Source organism: Pteropus medius, unplaced genomic scaffold, assembly GCF_902729225.1.
Source record: "Pteropus medius unplaced genomic scaffold, Ma_sr-lr_union100, whole genome shotgun sequence".
NCBI lineage: Eukaryota > Metazoa > Chordata > Mammalia > Chiroptera > Pteropodidae > Pteropus > Pteropus medius.
The window spans coordinates 12870590-12887822 of NW_024349519.1; the positions used below are offsets into that span (position 1 = coordinate 12870590).

Here is a 17233-nt window from a genome sequence, read left to right on the forward strand (position 1 = left end):
ATTTGCAGGTGCAGGTTTCTGAATGACCCGAAAAGGTGTCAAGGGAGCAAATTATGTTTGCTCCCTTGACACCTTTTTGATACCATATGAAGTTTAAGAGTCATGCTAAGTTATTAAAATATAAAAGGGTTAAGTAAATAAGATGAAAACTCAAGGCTAAAATCAAGATTAAAGAACTTCAGCACTAGATATTATAGTTCTGGGAAAATTTTAAGGGTTTCATAAGACTTTGAGAAAGATAAATAATTATGTTCCTACCACAATCCCTTCCCTCAAGTGAAGTGCTCTTGAAGCTATGCTTTAATACTGCATTCTCTTTATACAAAAACCCTAGTTGCTCTATGCATTCATCAAAGAAAAGGTTTTTAGTGGATTTCTTTCTCTCTTAATCTCTCTGGCTAATGGTATCATTAACTTCTCTGTTAAATTTCATAAAAAGGAAGCAAGAGACAATTTATCACTGGCAGTAGACTTTCAGGATGGGAGTAGGAAGCATAGCACAGGTAAGCACAGCGTTAGAGGCAGCAGAAATACAAAGCTCAGAGTGCTAAAGCTGGATAAAATAAATATTTTTAAAATGGCAAATAATAAATTATTCTGCAAAGACAATTTATCTTTGTATGCAGCCTCATGTCCCAACACTAAAATAATCCAGGTACTTGTGACTGCCTAAACAGTCTCTTACATCTCGATGCTATAATATTCTCCTGCTGCTTGTTGGCCTGAAAAACTCCTACTCACCATTCAAGTTTAAGCTCAAACACTACCACCTCCTGGGAAAGCTTCTTTGATTCTCTCAAACCAGTGCTCCTTTCTCTTAGGTGCTCCTCTCACTGCTCCTTCATTATAGCTGCTATGTGCTATTGCAATTATTTCTATACCTGTGAGTGTAGCTCTGTGGTCACCTGTCTGTTTCTGAGGGAGCGCGGTGTCTTTCCATCACTGCATTTCCTGGTACATGGCACATACCTCATAGGTCATTAAAAGAGGGAAGGAATTCCCTAGGTCTCAACACCCATCCATCCAAGTCTCTCCTTTCCAATTCCACCTAGTTTAGAATTTCATTATCTATCTCCTAGATTATTTAAATTAGTCCTTTCACTGGGCTTCTCATTTCTGGGCTCTCTTCCCTTGAATCCATTCCATATATACCATTGCCATTGTAATCTTACTAAACTACAACTTTAATGTATCAGGTTAGCAGTTGATGTTGCAGAGAATGGAAAGCTAAAACACATCTGTTCTCTAAGCTCAATGGGCTCAAATCCAATAGGGCAAAGAGAGAAGTGACTAATTAACATACAATTTATCAGGTGTTATAGAAATATATCCAACTCATGTTAATCCATCTGCTTGGCATGTCCTTTACTCTAAATGGTCAATTCGTATTTCATTTTATATAGGAATCCTTCCTAAATTCTCCAACCAGAAGCAATCTCTCTTTCCTTTGTTCCCATAGTGCCGTTACTCACTTAACAGTTTTTGTTTGAATTTTACCCATATATATGTCTCTTACTACAGGAGTCCCCAACCCTTGGCCACCTGTTATGTAGGAATAGGGCTGCACAGCAGGAGGTGAGTGGCAGGCTGGCAGCGAAGCTTCATCTGTATTTGCTAAGCTTCATCTGTATATGCAGCTGATCCCCAGCACTAGCATCACCGTTCAGCTCCACTTCAAATCATTAGGCCTTAGATTCTCATAGGAGCACTGGTCCCTGGTGCCAAAAAGGTTGGGGACCACGGTCTTACTGGATGGAAACCTTTCTAAATGAAAAAGTAATATATTTTACTTATCTCTATTTTGCCATGGTACATAATACAGTGCCCTGCAAATAGTTAATAAATGTTGAATTATGACGTTTAACCTCACTAAAACATTATGAGTCTGTGATTTCTTCAGGATTTGCCAGTATTAAGAATATCAGAGGGTCAAATACATTCAATTCAGGACTGAGAATGGATGCTGCCTATGCATATGGGATCAGAGACATATACTGTAACATGTGAAAAATCCACACCTGAGGAATCAACAAGAATCAGCCAAAAAAAAAAAAAAGGAAAACAGGAAACCTTCTGCAAGTCTGGCCAGAGAACCAATATCAATTTGGGTTGTCAACTGGTCTAAGTATTAAGGGGGAAGCAAGGAGCTTATTTAAGAATTTAAAAGCAGAGCATAGTACAAGTGCTACTATCATAAGCTACAGACAACACCAGTGTGAATGGTCAACTCACCACATGACCCATAGCTGCTAAGGTCTTCCCTAAGACTATGCAGAGATCATCTAAGAGGGAAGCTGGCTACCTGTCTCAGTGGATTTTCAATGTAGACAAAGCTAGTCTATTATGGGAAAAGATGCTCAAAAATTTCTATTGGCAAGAATGTGAGAGGATATGTCTGGTTTCCCTTTGATGGACAAACCAACACTCCTTTTTTACGAAGAATAACCTTTCAAAACCAAACCTATACTTAGGGGAATACGTGACTTTTTTTTTTATAACAAACCATAGTTAACTTAAAAGCACCTCCATGAAATTATAGGATTAAGATCATGAAAATTTTATCACTGGGGCGGGGGGTGGGGGGAGTTGGGAGGGGAGAGGTAAATGCAATCATTTTCAATCATTGTTAATTTAAGCCATGTATAAAAAAAAAAACCTGTTTAAAAAATGTTTTCCCACTATTATCTTATAATAACATAAATATATGCGCTTTACATCCTGGCTTTAGTTCTGCTAATTTCCCCATTAAGTTTTAAGCTTATCAAGCATAAATTATCCTACTGTAGGGTTTTCTAGAAACTACCCCTTTCAGACAAGGAAAGAACACTTATTATATTCATTCGCAGAGACTATGCCTCTGGAGCTCAGGGCACCGAGACAAAGAAGCTGAAGGGTCTGCATCTTGCTAGACAGGTAAGGACAAGCAGTACCCCTACCACTACCTATACATACTTTTTTCCCTAATCTTTAAATCCAGTTGAGGTTATCGTGATCCCAATACTTAGATAACCAATAACAAATGTGAAGTATTCCTGAAACTTCAAAAATAAAATCAATTGGACCATTCGTTCAACAAAGATGCATTTATTGAGTAGGCCTTTAGTAGGCATACTTCATTTCTATAGCACCTTTTATTTCACAACCCCAAAAAGCTTTCAAAGTTGCTCTAATAAAGTATCAGTGATTGAACTTCTCTCATTTTACACATGTACAACACTCTATTCAAAATCTTGATTCAGGCATTATAAATTTTACTATTTGTGGAAATAAAAACTAAAAGGGCTGAGTATGACATTCAATCATTAAATAAATTAAACTTCACAATTTAATCCAAAAAATACCCAGTGCCAAGTGATTTTTAAAAATTACACACCAAAATATACAATGATTCAAACATTCTCATTATGCAAAGAAGTTAATAGAGTTATAACTTCTTACTTCTAAATCCTTATGGGTATGCCACTAGGTACTAATTCAAATGTAACAAGTCTTACTCAATAGTTACACTTAATTCCCACAGAAAGCAACTTCTAGAAATGGATTAAATATCTAACATTCCAAAAACAACTTATTTACCTGGGTTTTCATTATTTTGGAGCTCTTTCTAGAAAACTGATCCTTAAATTTAGGTGCCAGAAAAAAACGTATTTTCCCAAATCAATTCTTTGAAACTACAGACCTGAGAAAGACCATCAAGAATGAGAGAGAAACTATGGATAGTGATTAAGCACCGGGACACAGATATAAGCCAGAATGTCTGGGTTGCAATCCTTGTTCTACCATTTTCTAGTTATCTGACCTTGGTACCTCAGTTACCCCATCTTCAAAATGGGAATAATAAAAATACCTACTCAATATGGTTGTTGTCAGGCTTAAACTCAGGTAAATTAGTACATATAAGGGTTTAGCAGAAGCTTCATTATATAAAGTTTGTTTATTATGATTATATGACTAAATCATCCAAATCACCTACACAAATGCCTTTCCTTACACAAAGCCTTCCTTAATTGGTCTAGTAGAATTTAATCTCTCCCTCCTTAGCTACCCCAGAAAATGCACTGTGTGTTAGTTACTTGGGTACAATTCCCTCCAATTATATTATATCTCCCTGAAGATAGAGACCATAGCTCATCTGAGTGTACTCAGCAGAAAATATTGTTCATTATTGCTCTTCATTTCTATCTGAAGGTTCTGAACAATAATACCCTGTTAATTAACAAAACTTTACCTGGAGACAGAAGCTTTATGTAAACAGTGCACTTAAGTGTTCATCATACCTTGTTAAATATTCTCTTAAGATTTAAACAAAAATTTGGGTGGGGGGTTGGGAGGAGGAAAGAAAGATTCACTTAATTTTTTTTAACTACTGATCAAGAATATCTTTTAAAATTAATTAATTTTTTTAAATTTCTTATGCTTTAAAAGATTTTCATTATCTCATTCAAAAAGCCCATGGTAATTTTAATATAAAAAATACAGTAGCGTAATTTCTGTATATGTCAAGTCTAACCTAATCATAACTTGTTGCCTATCTGCTAATCTTGGGGATGCTGATGACAATATGTTTGCCTTATTTACCCTACACTATTTATGTAAATAAAATCATTTTAACATTACATCAAGACGTAAACCTTTTTGGTTTTGATTTGTGCCATCTTTTCCCTCTTAAAAAAAGTGACACACACACACCTCTCCAAATTATTCCGATCACTGAGAACACACTTTCTAACATGCTATCCAACTTCTGCTAACACAATGATGTTGCACTTACTTAGAACTTTTCTGAAAACGGCAGAATCGAGTCCATTGCTTTGTTACCATTTTCTACAAAGCACAATTTTCCTTTGTTTTTATATCTTACCTTTTGAAATTAATTTTTTAGCATAAAAACTGCTGAGGACACTATTTATTTGCACAAATATTCCTAGTCTCGATTCTTTGAATTTGATGCTCGGTTTTGAAACAAACTCAGAAACAAAAGGCTAGGGAAAAATTGCACCCATTTAATGTGGTTTTTCTAATTTTTTTTCATTCCCTAGTGGCAGGGCTTTTCAAAGGAGTATACAAACTATATCCAATTTGTTTCTCATTCTAAACATGTCCCAACCAAATGGGAAACATTATCAGCCATCTTAACAAAGGGAGCACAAAGCTAAAACAGCTAAAAATCAAAAATTTTTTTATCCACTGTACTTCTTTTGATATTAGAATTTTTCACAGAAAAGTATTTTGATGAACTTATGCAATGAACAAGCGTCATCATAATTGAACGCAATATTTTGAACTAAATTCTCTCCCCATAAATAGTCACAAGAATGGCTAATTCACAAACAATACCTCTCAGCTACTGGATAGAGAATAAACTTAATTGTTTTATATATCCTGAGGTATACAAAGAAGAGCCAGTCGAACACAAAGAGGTTTCCAGTATCATATATACATTTATGATTGAGACAATGAACTTTCAAAAACCTTCAATGGAAAAACTAAATGGGTGTAAACAAAATGGGTTTAGACCCAGGCTCGGAGACATATGACAAGTTTAAGCCCCCATTCCACCCCCAACCTCCAAAAGACAAGGTCTCACTCATCGATCCACATCTTACAACCAAGAAGCATAAATTAAAACACTTAATGTTGTTTCTTCGGATTTTAGCAGTAATAAAGAGAATACTCAGGCCTTTTCCGAGCAACTGGTTTCTATCCAAACTTATCAAGGGACGTGAAACAGACAAGAGCGTTGGTTCTGCATTTTATCAAGTGAAGAACAGAATCACACTTTTGGACAAGCCACTGCTACTTCCAGCACCACCAGCTCTTCCCACAGCCACCCCTCCCCCCCCAGCCCAAATTTCTTTTTATATTTTTCCTGCAAACTTACAACCCGAAAAGTGATCCACAAAAGTAACATCAGTAAACGGGAGGCCACTGGTTTTGAAAATAAAGTTTGTTCTTTTGCTGTTAACCTGACAACTTTCTAAAGGTGAAATGTCTCTTACCTAATCGGGTACAATCTTTCTCATTCTCATACCAAACAACCACTCGTTTGTCCGCGATAGTAAAGGTGAAAAAAGGGAGTGGGAGAAAATGATGTCGAAAAGAAGAGTCTACAGTTCCAGTGGTAGGGCCATATTTTGAGATCGACTTTGAACACTCCGTGGCTTCTGGGAGCTGGGGGGCTTTACTGTGTCTGAGAAATGTTTTGCAATCTGACGCATCAGTTTTTAGGAATGGTACACTAACAGCCCCTACAATTTTAGAGCCATGCCTAAAATCCTTCCTCTCGGTGACATCGGCTGGAGGGCACGGGACAGGAGAGCAGGAGATACCAGGAGAGGATCCGCGACATTTGTTATTGTTTACGAAGCCCAGACAAGGACCGGGAGCCGGGTGCTCGAGGGCCGACGAGTGGAAGGGGAAAGGAGCAGGGAAGGACAAAGATTCCTCTCCAGGCTCGAGGCTACCTCTCCGGACACACGGGGCCAGTACCGCCCGGAGAACAAGAGGGCCAAGGCCCTCCCCGGAGCTTATCGGAGATATTTCCAAACCCGACATCAGCCCGGCTTTTCCTGGACACCCAAGCCACACAAGATCTCTTCCTTCGTCTTGCAGAGTTAGTGCAGGTGCGGCAAGCCCGGAACCCCCTCCCAGGCGCTGCCGCCGAGCGTCGCATCCGCGAACTCACCTGCCTTCAGTAGCGCCCGCGGCCGGCTCAGCCTCCGCACGGACCTCAGCCGGCCCGGCGCCCGTCCGCTCCCTTCTGCCCGCTCCGCCCTCGCCCCGCCCCCGGGAGGTGGGACCTGCGGCCGCGCCGGAATCTCGGAGCTGCTGCCCTGAACTCTCGCGAGCCCTCACTCTTCGGCTTCTCGGTGGCTGGGCCGGTCCGATTTGGCCCTGACGTCAAACGCACCACAGCCGGAAGTAGCCTTCTGTCGTCAACGCCGGCCTCCTGTCCCCCGCCCCCCACCCCCTGTCCCTGCTTGGTGAATTTCTGACTGGCCCTGGAGAAGTTGGCTGAAGCCAATCACCGCTTGACTCCCTCATCAGCCTCACGTCACTTTATTCTCTACTCAAAGCTGGTTCAGGGCCCTCTTGAGAGTGCCCTATTGTGTTGTACATTAGACGCATGTCTTGAATGTGGTCAGAGTTTTTTCAGTACTTCACAATGCAATGCAAAGAGTGTTAGAAATAGGGGCTAAGAGATGAATCTCCACAAATACAAACATTTTGCAGATTAGGAAAATGTGGTGACGGAAGATAGCCTGACCAAGTTGTTTAGTCAGTAGCTGGGGGATCTAGAAGCCACCTAAGTTCCTTGACCCTTTTTCATTTTCACCATGGCTCAACTATACAGACTTGTGTGGAACTGAGATTTGGAAAAGCTACGAAAAATTTGGTAGCAAACATGAGATTTTTGTTGCATTATCATGGAAAATCTAAGATAACTGACAATACTGAGCTTCTATTTCATTAGGGTCAGAGAACTATGAGGAAAATCACCTTCAGTAGTATGACTCTAGTATGTAGAAGTAATAGCTTTGGGAAGATCATGTATTTTGAGTTTTAGGAGAAAATTTATTGGGCAAGCCAAATAATTGTTCCTAATAATTGTTAACAAATTTATCTAAATACTAGTGGTTCTATAAAATACCCTCCGCTTTTGTATGACTAAGACAATATACAAAGCTGGTACGGTGCTTGCAGAAAATACAATTCAGAGAAGCCAACCATTCTCGTTACTTTCACCATGAGTAGGTGACACAAAAGAGTCAGGGAAGAATCGACATCACTTAGCTCTCTTTTTTTTTAAACTGCTTTCTCACGCATAGCTTAGTAGAGGAAAAGGCACTAGTCTGGGAATTAGTGTATTCTTGGGGAAATAAGTTCCTATATCACATGGTCATTTGAGGATCAAATGACAATTGCCATATACAAACATAAGGAGGTTTAATTGTGATCAAACATGCTTGGCAGAGGCCTATTTACTTCATATATACATATGAAGTAAATTCAAGGGTTATGATTGAGAACAGTTTATGGAATGTTCCATAGCAGATTTATGTTTTCAAGTGTGCCATGCTTTTTTCATAACACTAGAGTAATATGGACTAGTCCAAGGTATCAGTTTAAGATAATATAGGGTGGGCTAAAGTTTTGACATCCAGTTCCTAAATTGAGGCCATTCTAAACATATTCCCCCAGGAGGTTGTTGAAGGTGCCTGAACCTCTAAAACAAAATTAGCCCTTTTGGAAGTTTGGTGAAATCTCTGGACCTTTTTCAGAATAATGTTCTTAAATGCATAAAATAAACTACCTAGGGCTACAAAGGAAATTGATTATATTCATATATACAGTTATCAATATACTAAAAAGTAAATTTGTGATATGCGGTAGGCAGCTACTAAGATGACTCCCAATAATCCTCACTTTCTGGTATTTCTGACTTGTGCAATTCCCTCTCCTTGAGTGTGGGCTGGACATAGTAACTTAGTTCTGAAAAAGAGATTAAAGTAAAAGTCATAGGATGTCACTTCTATGATTAGGTTACAAAAGACTGGCTTCCATCTTGCTCATCCTTTCTTGCTCTCTCACTTACTCTGCTAGACGCCACCTGCTATGCTGTGACCTGTGGCACATGTGGCAGAGAACTGAGAGAGGTCTCCAGTCAACAGCCACCAAAAAATTGCACTCAGTCCAACGACCCGTGAGGATCTGAATCCTGCTGACAACCACATAAGTGAGTTTAGAAGCAGATTTTCTCCCACTTAAGCCTTGAGATGACTGCAGCCCCAGCAGACACCTTGATTGCAGCTCGGTTAAAGACCCTGAGCCAACAGACCCAGCCAATCCATGCCAGATTCCTGACCCACAGAGACTGTGAGATAATATATATTTGTTGTTTTAAGCCACTAATTTGGGAGGTAATTTGTTACATAGCCATAGATAACTAGTAGTTATATATTTGATTATCATTAATTTAAGAATGATAATGGAGATGTAATTGCAGATATGAAGATTTTTGAAAGCTTAAAAATCATGATTAAAAAAGAGAGAGAGAGACTATTGAGACAAGCTGGTTGAGCATTCCCTTCTGTGTGAATAAGAGTAATGTCAATTCCTGATTCACTCCATGGATAGACTAATAAGAGTAGCTAATATTTATTGAGTTCTTTCTGTATGCCAAACATTGTACTCTTTGCTTGTACCATCCTATTTATTCATTATAATAACTTGTGAGTTAGGTATTATTTATCCCCAGTTCACATGAAACTGAGGCTCAGACAGCTGTAGTGACTTACTGAAGGTCACCCCAATAGCAAGTGGCAAAATCAGCAGCAATCCTGATTCCAAGTAGTAGATAAAAGAAACACTACTGAGCAAAAAGCAAAAACATGGGATCTGGAGACAGAGAAACTAGTTTGAAGTTACTTGCCTATTTACAACATGCTCAATGAACATTAGCTATTACTATTATGATGATAATCCCTATACTTTAAATGGGCTTAAGAAGACCACCAGTTCAAACATGCAGAGATATGGGCAGACATGCACATCCTAGGATGTTTATCCCAGCATTAATTATTATTCATAACTGTGAAAAGTTATGAATAATTAATCTAGCTGTCTAAAGATAGAGATTGGTGTAATAAATTATGGTGGATCCATATAGTGTAATAGTATGCATGTGTTAAAAATCATATGTAGATAAATGGCTAATGACATGGGAAGATGTTCAGAATATATTGCTAGGTTTGGGAGTTTGTTTAAAGCAGGTTACCAATAGTGTAAGATCTTTTATATAAAAATTATTTGAAAAATAATATGTATCTATGTAGATAGTCATAATATACATACTTGTATGTATATTTGAAGGCTGAAAAAATAACTAAAATAAAAGTTTTCTCTCAATTTGATTATGAAAACAAAAAGATTATAATGTATATTGTTATGCCAATAGATTTTTGTTTTAAAAGAGAGAAAGAATAAATGATTTTCAGTTCTCCTGAAAGGCTGTCCTGATAGAAATCCATTAATTTTTTTACTGTGGAAAAATGGAAAGTCGATGGAATAAAAAATTGAATGGGCTTTTCTAGTTTGACTCTAAGGATGCTTGACTTTGGCTCCTCTTCTCACAGTCATGATTTTCAAAGGGGCTCTAGCCCAGCCAGGATAAATGCAGGTGAGTTTGTTTGTTTGAAAATAAAGGCTCCCATTCTGCAAGCTTCAGGCTATACCTTCTGCAAAGCATTTTATAAAACTGGAAACAAAGACTTCTAACCGATATCCGTTTTAATTTTTAACCTGCTTGACCAAACTATTACCTGGGATTTAAAGCATTTCAAGATTTAGGTTACTTATCCCCCAAAGTGAAAAACACCTATGTAAATCAGAAGGCTGAAGAAATAATTAAGGTGAAAAATATATTATGTCTTACTATCATTTTGCACTATGTTTACTGCTCTGCAAAGTGTAACAAAGAACCACATAGGATTTGTATTCCAAGGATCTGGTTCTGTACAAGGACCTTGCACAGATCAAAAAAGTTCTCTGAAGTCCTATTTCCTTACCTGTAAAATGAGAGAATATCAACCAAATAGTTATTTGCTACAAAGATAAAATATGATTACGTATGTTGAAAGCACTTTGCAAACCATAAAACAGCATTGTCATAATGGAAAGAATACTGGTTTGAAGATAGATCTCAGTTTGAATAATAGCTACCTCTTAGGATCACTGTGAGGATTAAGTGAAATTAAATGAGATAATTTAAATTAGGCACCTAGTATAGGACCAAGAATACATTTACATTGAATTCAAGGTAGCTATTATTATTGCCATTAATGCTAATAATTAGTGATATAACAAAAACACGTTTCAGAATGAAACTCTGTTTCTTTTGTCAACTACAAATCAAATGATTTCTCTGCATTAAGGAAAATTTTTGGTGAAATTTACATCCATGAAGAGGGAAAAAGTTCCTGTCAGACCTTTATTGTTTCAATTCCTGTCTACTCATTACTAATTTTTACAAATTCCTGATGCTAACAGAGATACAGATACAGTGGATTTTCTATCTGTGAAATAGGAAATATGTTGCATACTGTATAAGTAAGATAAGGCTAAGTGATGCTGCAGTAACAGACAATTATAGAATTTTAGTGGCTTAAAATGGTGAGAATTTATTTATTGTTTATGCTTTATGTTTTTTGCAGGTCAGCAATAAAGCTTTGCTCCTCAGAATCAATCACTCAGGGTTCCAGGTCAGTGGAGAGTCCATCATCTTGAACATTACTCATCTTCATGTCAGAAGGAAAAGTCAAGATTGCAGGGTCTCAAGTAGAAACTTTTGCTCACAACCCATTGGCCAGAAGTAATTGCATGGCCCCATGCAAATAAAAGGGAGCCAGGAGACACAACTTTCTAACATTCTAGGAAAAAGAGAAAACCAGAACTATTTGGCAATAGTTAGTACTAATGATGACCACATATTGTATATGTAGAAAATACTCTCCAAATGCTAGATGGTAAAGATTCCCTTTCTCCACCTTTTAAAGAAAAACTGATAGTTAAACTACAGAATAAAAATGTGCAATACACTATAATATTTTGTGATAATAGATGCTATATTTGATATGGTTTTAAAATTTTAAATATCAAATTAAAAAATAAAATTCTGTTTGGTGTTTTCAGTCTCCTAAAACTGATGTTCCTTGACTTTAGAAATTAAATTCACTAACATAATTAAATTTTAAAAAGACTCTTCCTTTTTAAAACTAAGTTTTTTTCTTAAATCTCACTGCCTTTTTCATTCATTTTAAGATTGAATCCAAAATTTTCATTTTCTCAGGAGAAAGAATCTCCCTCCAAAACTGTTTTTCATCACAATAGAATTCAACTTCTAAAAAAACAAACAAACAAACGATATTTAATGAAAACAGCCAAAGAATAGCTAAAATAATTTGGATACAGTCTAGGAAATTATTATAGTCACTTTTTTGGAGAGTATCTATTCATACTCTGTGATTGTAGCACTTGAAATTATTATACCTTTAAAAAGCAATTACTTTCCAGTTTTAAAAGGAAATTTAGTAATACTGCCCCTATTTTTAACTATAAGTCATATATGTGTATAGTTTGGTTTGGGGATCTGAACTAGAGTTCCTATATTTTATTTAGTTTTTCCTCTATAATTTATTAGCCCTTTAATATAGGATATATTTCTTAAAAGTTGATTTCCTTATAAGTGATTGTAACTCTACTTCAAAGTCTGTTGGAATTGTTATTATTAGCTCCTTAGAGATGGAAATTTCTTTTTAACACTTTCATGCTTTGGGGTGGGAATCTCTTTCCTTTTCTTATACCTACACTGCTCTGTGACTTTAAGTGTAGGTCCTACTCCTTCAATTATCGAATTTCTTTATTTTTTTTAATTTTTATTTTTCCGTGTTGAAACTCCTCAGACTAGAAGAACAGGCTAGATGGAGATGTATCTAACTTATACCCTGTAGTGGTCCTGGGTGCTAGTAGATGTTCCTACTATAGTCTGAGCCTATAGAGAAAGTCAGACGTAGCAGCAACCAGCAGATGTTTTTCAAGGTTTGAAGTAGACTGCCCATGATCCGAGATGGAGGACAGGACAGACCAAGTGAATAAGTAGGACAGAGTCCCTAATGTTTCACACTGTATAATGGAAAAAGGACCATGTTTGGGGTCTACATTTGAATAAAGAGCTGAATACTTAGTCTTGTGGTCTTGGGCACATTTCCTATACTCTATAAAACTCAATTTACTCATCCATAATGGGGAACATGTAGGAAGTTCTCATTATCAGAGGATAATTGTTACCATAATTTAAAAGTTAAATATCTGAATGAGGACCAGTATTTTATAATAAATATGGAAAAAATTATGGTATATGTATTTTATCATAATTTTAAAAATTAAATATATTTAGGTTACCGTTGCACCCATTCAGTAATAAGACTGAGCAAAGGCTGAATCACATTATAAATCTTTTAGCATAATTTTTCTGACACAATTGTATGATATTATAGATTGACATCCCTCAGTTTACGTTTGATATTACATCATAATTATAGCATTGCTCTTGAAAAAATGTTTTCTGAGATTTTGATATCCATATTTTTCTGTTTTAAACCATTGTTTGTAAGTTTCCACAAAGTTAAAAAGTTAAAACAATTGAACTTCTTTCTTTTATTTCTTCACACTAGAGAATGTCAACTTTAGGGCAAATTCCTAGAAGTGAGTCAAAGGGAAGGTACATTTTACATTTCCAAACCTACAGCCAAACTACCATCCAGAGGCTGCATTAATTTTCACTGTTACCAGCAAGCACTACAAGAAAATTCCCATTTTCCCACATGCTTGCTCACATTAGGCTTTGTTTGTTTTTAATTTTGCCCAAGAAAGAGAGACAAAGACCTTGGCATGATATTACAGATAAACATTTAGTGTTAAGCAGCAGAGAAGTTTGTGTAGAGACTCATTTCGTAATATATCAATTTGTTAGTAATTATTTTCATGTTCTGATGACTTTCACTTCCTTGAACAATCTTATAACAATGGAGACTCAGGGAACAAACACCTGAATAAGGAGTTCTCTCTCTCTCCATCTGATAAAGTTATAAAATCTAAGTTAGATAAGGTACCTAAAATGACAACTACTTCATAGGCATACAATCTAAGTTCCTCTTCTTTCTTTCAGTTTTGCGGGTAGGATTGAGGGCAAAATTGTGTAGGGAATTAAGTCACAAAACCTGTGGTTTGTCTGAACACAGAGAATTCAAGAGAGGTCCAGGACAGGCAAGATCATTACTAGTGTTGGTTGTTTCTGTGCTGACAATTTTCTTTTTGCTGGATACTTTTATAAACCTAGAGATAGGGATCTTGAGGGAGGAGTTTCTGGCTCTCCCTCTCATTCTACTACACTCTCCAACGTCCTTGAGTCAGTGTGTCGTTTTCAGAGGGTTAGGTTAGCATCATGCATTTTATGCTGACTTGGTTTCTTGGAGGAAGTAACCCAAACGGGGCTTTCAAAGAATTGATTTTTTTTTTTTTCTGATTAGGCCACACGGGATCACAAAAAAGATCTATCTTCACTTAATAAAAATAAGAAGCCATTGATGGGTTTTAGGTAGAGGAGCAACATCATATTTACATTCAAAAAATACTCTGCCTCTAAAGTAGAGAACTGGTCTGTGGGAAACCAGAGTGGATATTAGTGGACCATTTGAAGACTGTTTGCTGTTTTATAAGTATTAAGTTGTATATAGTAAGCTGTCTGGGGCAAGAGTACCTCAGTAAGCAGAAATGAATATCTGATCTACTTGTAGGTATGCCCCACCAGGGCTGAACGATGCAAAAGTTATCAGATTATGATAAATCAGATAAGTTCAAATTGTATAAGTCATCTTATACATCAAGTAAATTTCTGATTTAAATTCCCATGTAGATTTTCTTATGGAATAAAAGTATGTCAATTAGCTAATAGAAATTTTTGGTTTGCTTGACAATTACATTTCTCATCAATTGCTACATGTTCTTTTCTGAGTTACATTACCCTTAACTCTGTATTAGTTTCTCTGAGTTTGATCACCTCTGACAAAGTTAAATTTCTGGTCATGCAAAGCTAAGACTCAAGCTCTAACTATTCTAAGCAATCTAGATAAAGTTTCTTATTCACATCTTTGTATTGTTGTTCTATGAGTACACAGTTCCTACGGTAGGATCATTCTGGAGTAAAATTTGTATAAGAGGATTAATTTGCATGCTACTTAAAAATGTTAATACATTTAAAATTGACCTATTTTAGCACTTGAAATGCTTATTAAAAGATTCATTCGCATATGTAAAATGGCCCACTTGTAGGTCAGATTTCCTGGGAAAAAGACCTTGAAGCTCTCAGACTAATGTGCAGGAGATTTACTGCAGAGTGATCTTTGGAACAGCTCAGGTGAGAAAGAAGGCAGCAACATTAGGCAGAAGGAAAAGTTGAACTCAGATGCAAGTGCAACAGAGGCCTCAGCCTATCCCACAGAGAGCTCTGGAGTTGCGATGGCCCTTCGGTTATCCCAGGCCTTTGCACCCCAACCTCAATCAGCTTTTAAATGTGGGACAGACAGCTCACTGGGCTGAGGAAAAAACTGAAGAGGGACTCAACTGTGGATTGTCATAAGCTAATGCTCCCAACAGGATGGATTTGGGTGGTGCCCCACAGCATTCACTAACAGCTCACTGAAGGGTTTGTCCACGACCTAGGCCCATTAAATTGCATATGCCAATAAACACCACTATTTAAAAATGTACCACTTTGCCTCCTGATATAATATACTGAGGTCACATCACTTCTGTAGTACCCTGCTTACCCCCAATCTAGTCATCAAACAAACAAAAAGTGAGAAATACTACATAAAATAATTGGCCTATACTCTTCAATATATAAATGTCATGAAAAACAGACAGAAATTGTTTCAGATTTTAAAAGACGGAAGAGATAAGACAGCTAAATGCAACGTTTAATCCCCAATTAGATTTTTGATCAGATTTTTAAATTATATTTCACAATAAACATTATTAGGACAATTGTCAAAAATATAATTAAGATCTATAAATTAGATAGTGTAAATTTTTCTAATTTTGATAATTATTCTGTAGTTATATAAGAGAATATCTTTGTTCCTAAGAAATACACACAGGAATATGTAAGCATAAAAGGATAAAATGTTCCATCTGAATGGTACATTTATTTCTATCTCAAATATTCCCAATTTTGCCCCAGGAAAAACGACAGTATCTGTCAGTGGAGAAAGTGACATTTTCAGTAACTAGGATTAATTACATCTCACAGAAATGTGTTTACCTAGAATGCATATAGGGAGAATATTTTTTTAAGGGAACCCCTTCTGATAGCTTTTTACAAAAGCCATTACGAAATGACTTTATATTTTTCAGACTTGTGCAACTACCTTCTTCCTGCCTATCTATTTTATTCTTTTGGACCAAAGACCCTGTATCATGTACCTTCTCTTTGATATTTATTAAAGAACAATTTGTTGTGAACTAGTTCCATATTATGTAAATATTGTTAGTGAACCTCCATGGGAATTATAGTATCTAAACAATGGTAAAGTAATCCCTCTATGTTCCAACAGTGTTTGAATCCTGCTGAGTCCTTCTGAATAAAATAAGAATAATATTGTTATAAACTTTTATAGTTACATAGTGCTTTCATCAAAAGAACCCAAAACAATTTACAAGCATTAAGCAAATGAACACTCCTGTGAGCACACTGCATATTCTCATTTTAAAGACAACTCAACTGAAGAGAAATTAAAAGTAAATAGATAAATAGATGGATATACATATGTGCATCTATGCATACATATCCATACATACTGCGTATATTTAAGTTATTATATGAGATATAAAATTAATAGAAAACGATGTCTAACACATAGGCCTAATCTCCTATATTTACTTATCTTTATGCCTCTAGTATATAAACATGTATAGGGTGACCAGCTCATCCCAGTTTGCCTGGGACTTTCTTGGTTAGCACTGAAAATCTTATGTCCTGGGAACTCCCTCAATATTAGGCAAACAGAGCAATTGAGCAGTCTAACTATATATCTTCTACTTTTCTTCCAAAGTAAATGAATAAAAGGTCACTATGAAAGTCAGAGATCCCACTAGTTAAGCCATAAATTATAGAATAGCCTGGGGACCTGTGCACTTAAATTCTCACTTCGTCCTGTAACATGAGTGAGAATTGGGTCAAACATGGACTTTTGCATTCTCAACCAAATATTTTAACTTGACTGTTTTTTGAAGAAGTAGAAATGTAAATAGTAAAAAACAGAATTACATGTTGTTCCTTGCCTTTTGCGAGACCAATCTTAAAATGTATAATACTGAGAAACAGAGGTTACAAAAGTTCTAAGGGGCTTGAAACTTCATAATAGGAAGGTTCACTAAAAAAACATAAAATGTCAAAAAACACATCAACAGAACTCTCGAGATGGTGTGAGGAAAAACAGACTTTGGCAAAATAGAAACAAGAAGTATGTTAATAAATGTCTTCTATACAGTAACATTAGATCTTGACCCTAGCATCACAATCATCATCATCCCATTATAAATTAGTACTGTAGAGATTTTCAAATTATTCATATTTTATATATTAAGAAAGACAAGATTAAAGGTGACTAAAATG

At 36.3% G+C, this 17233-nt stretch overlaps 1 protein-coding gene across 1 annotated transcript in view; it reads right to left on the reverse strand.

Moving 5' to 3' along the window:
• The window catches only part of STK38L (serine/threonine kinase 38 like), a 72756-nt gene extending 65961 nt beyond the window's left edge, over positions 1-6795 (reverse strand). Inside the window, exon 1 of the mRNA XM_039882444.1 lies at positions 6686-6795. The gene's annotated coding sequence lies outside the window, so the exon portion shown is untranslated. The remainder of the gene's footprint in view (positions 1-6685) is intronic.
• Between the last annotated feature and the right edge of the window lie 10438 nt (positions 6796-17233).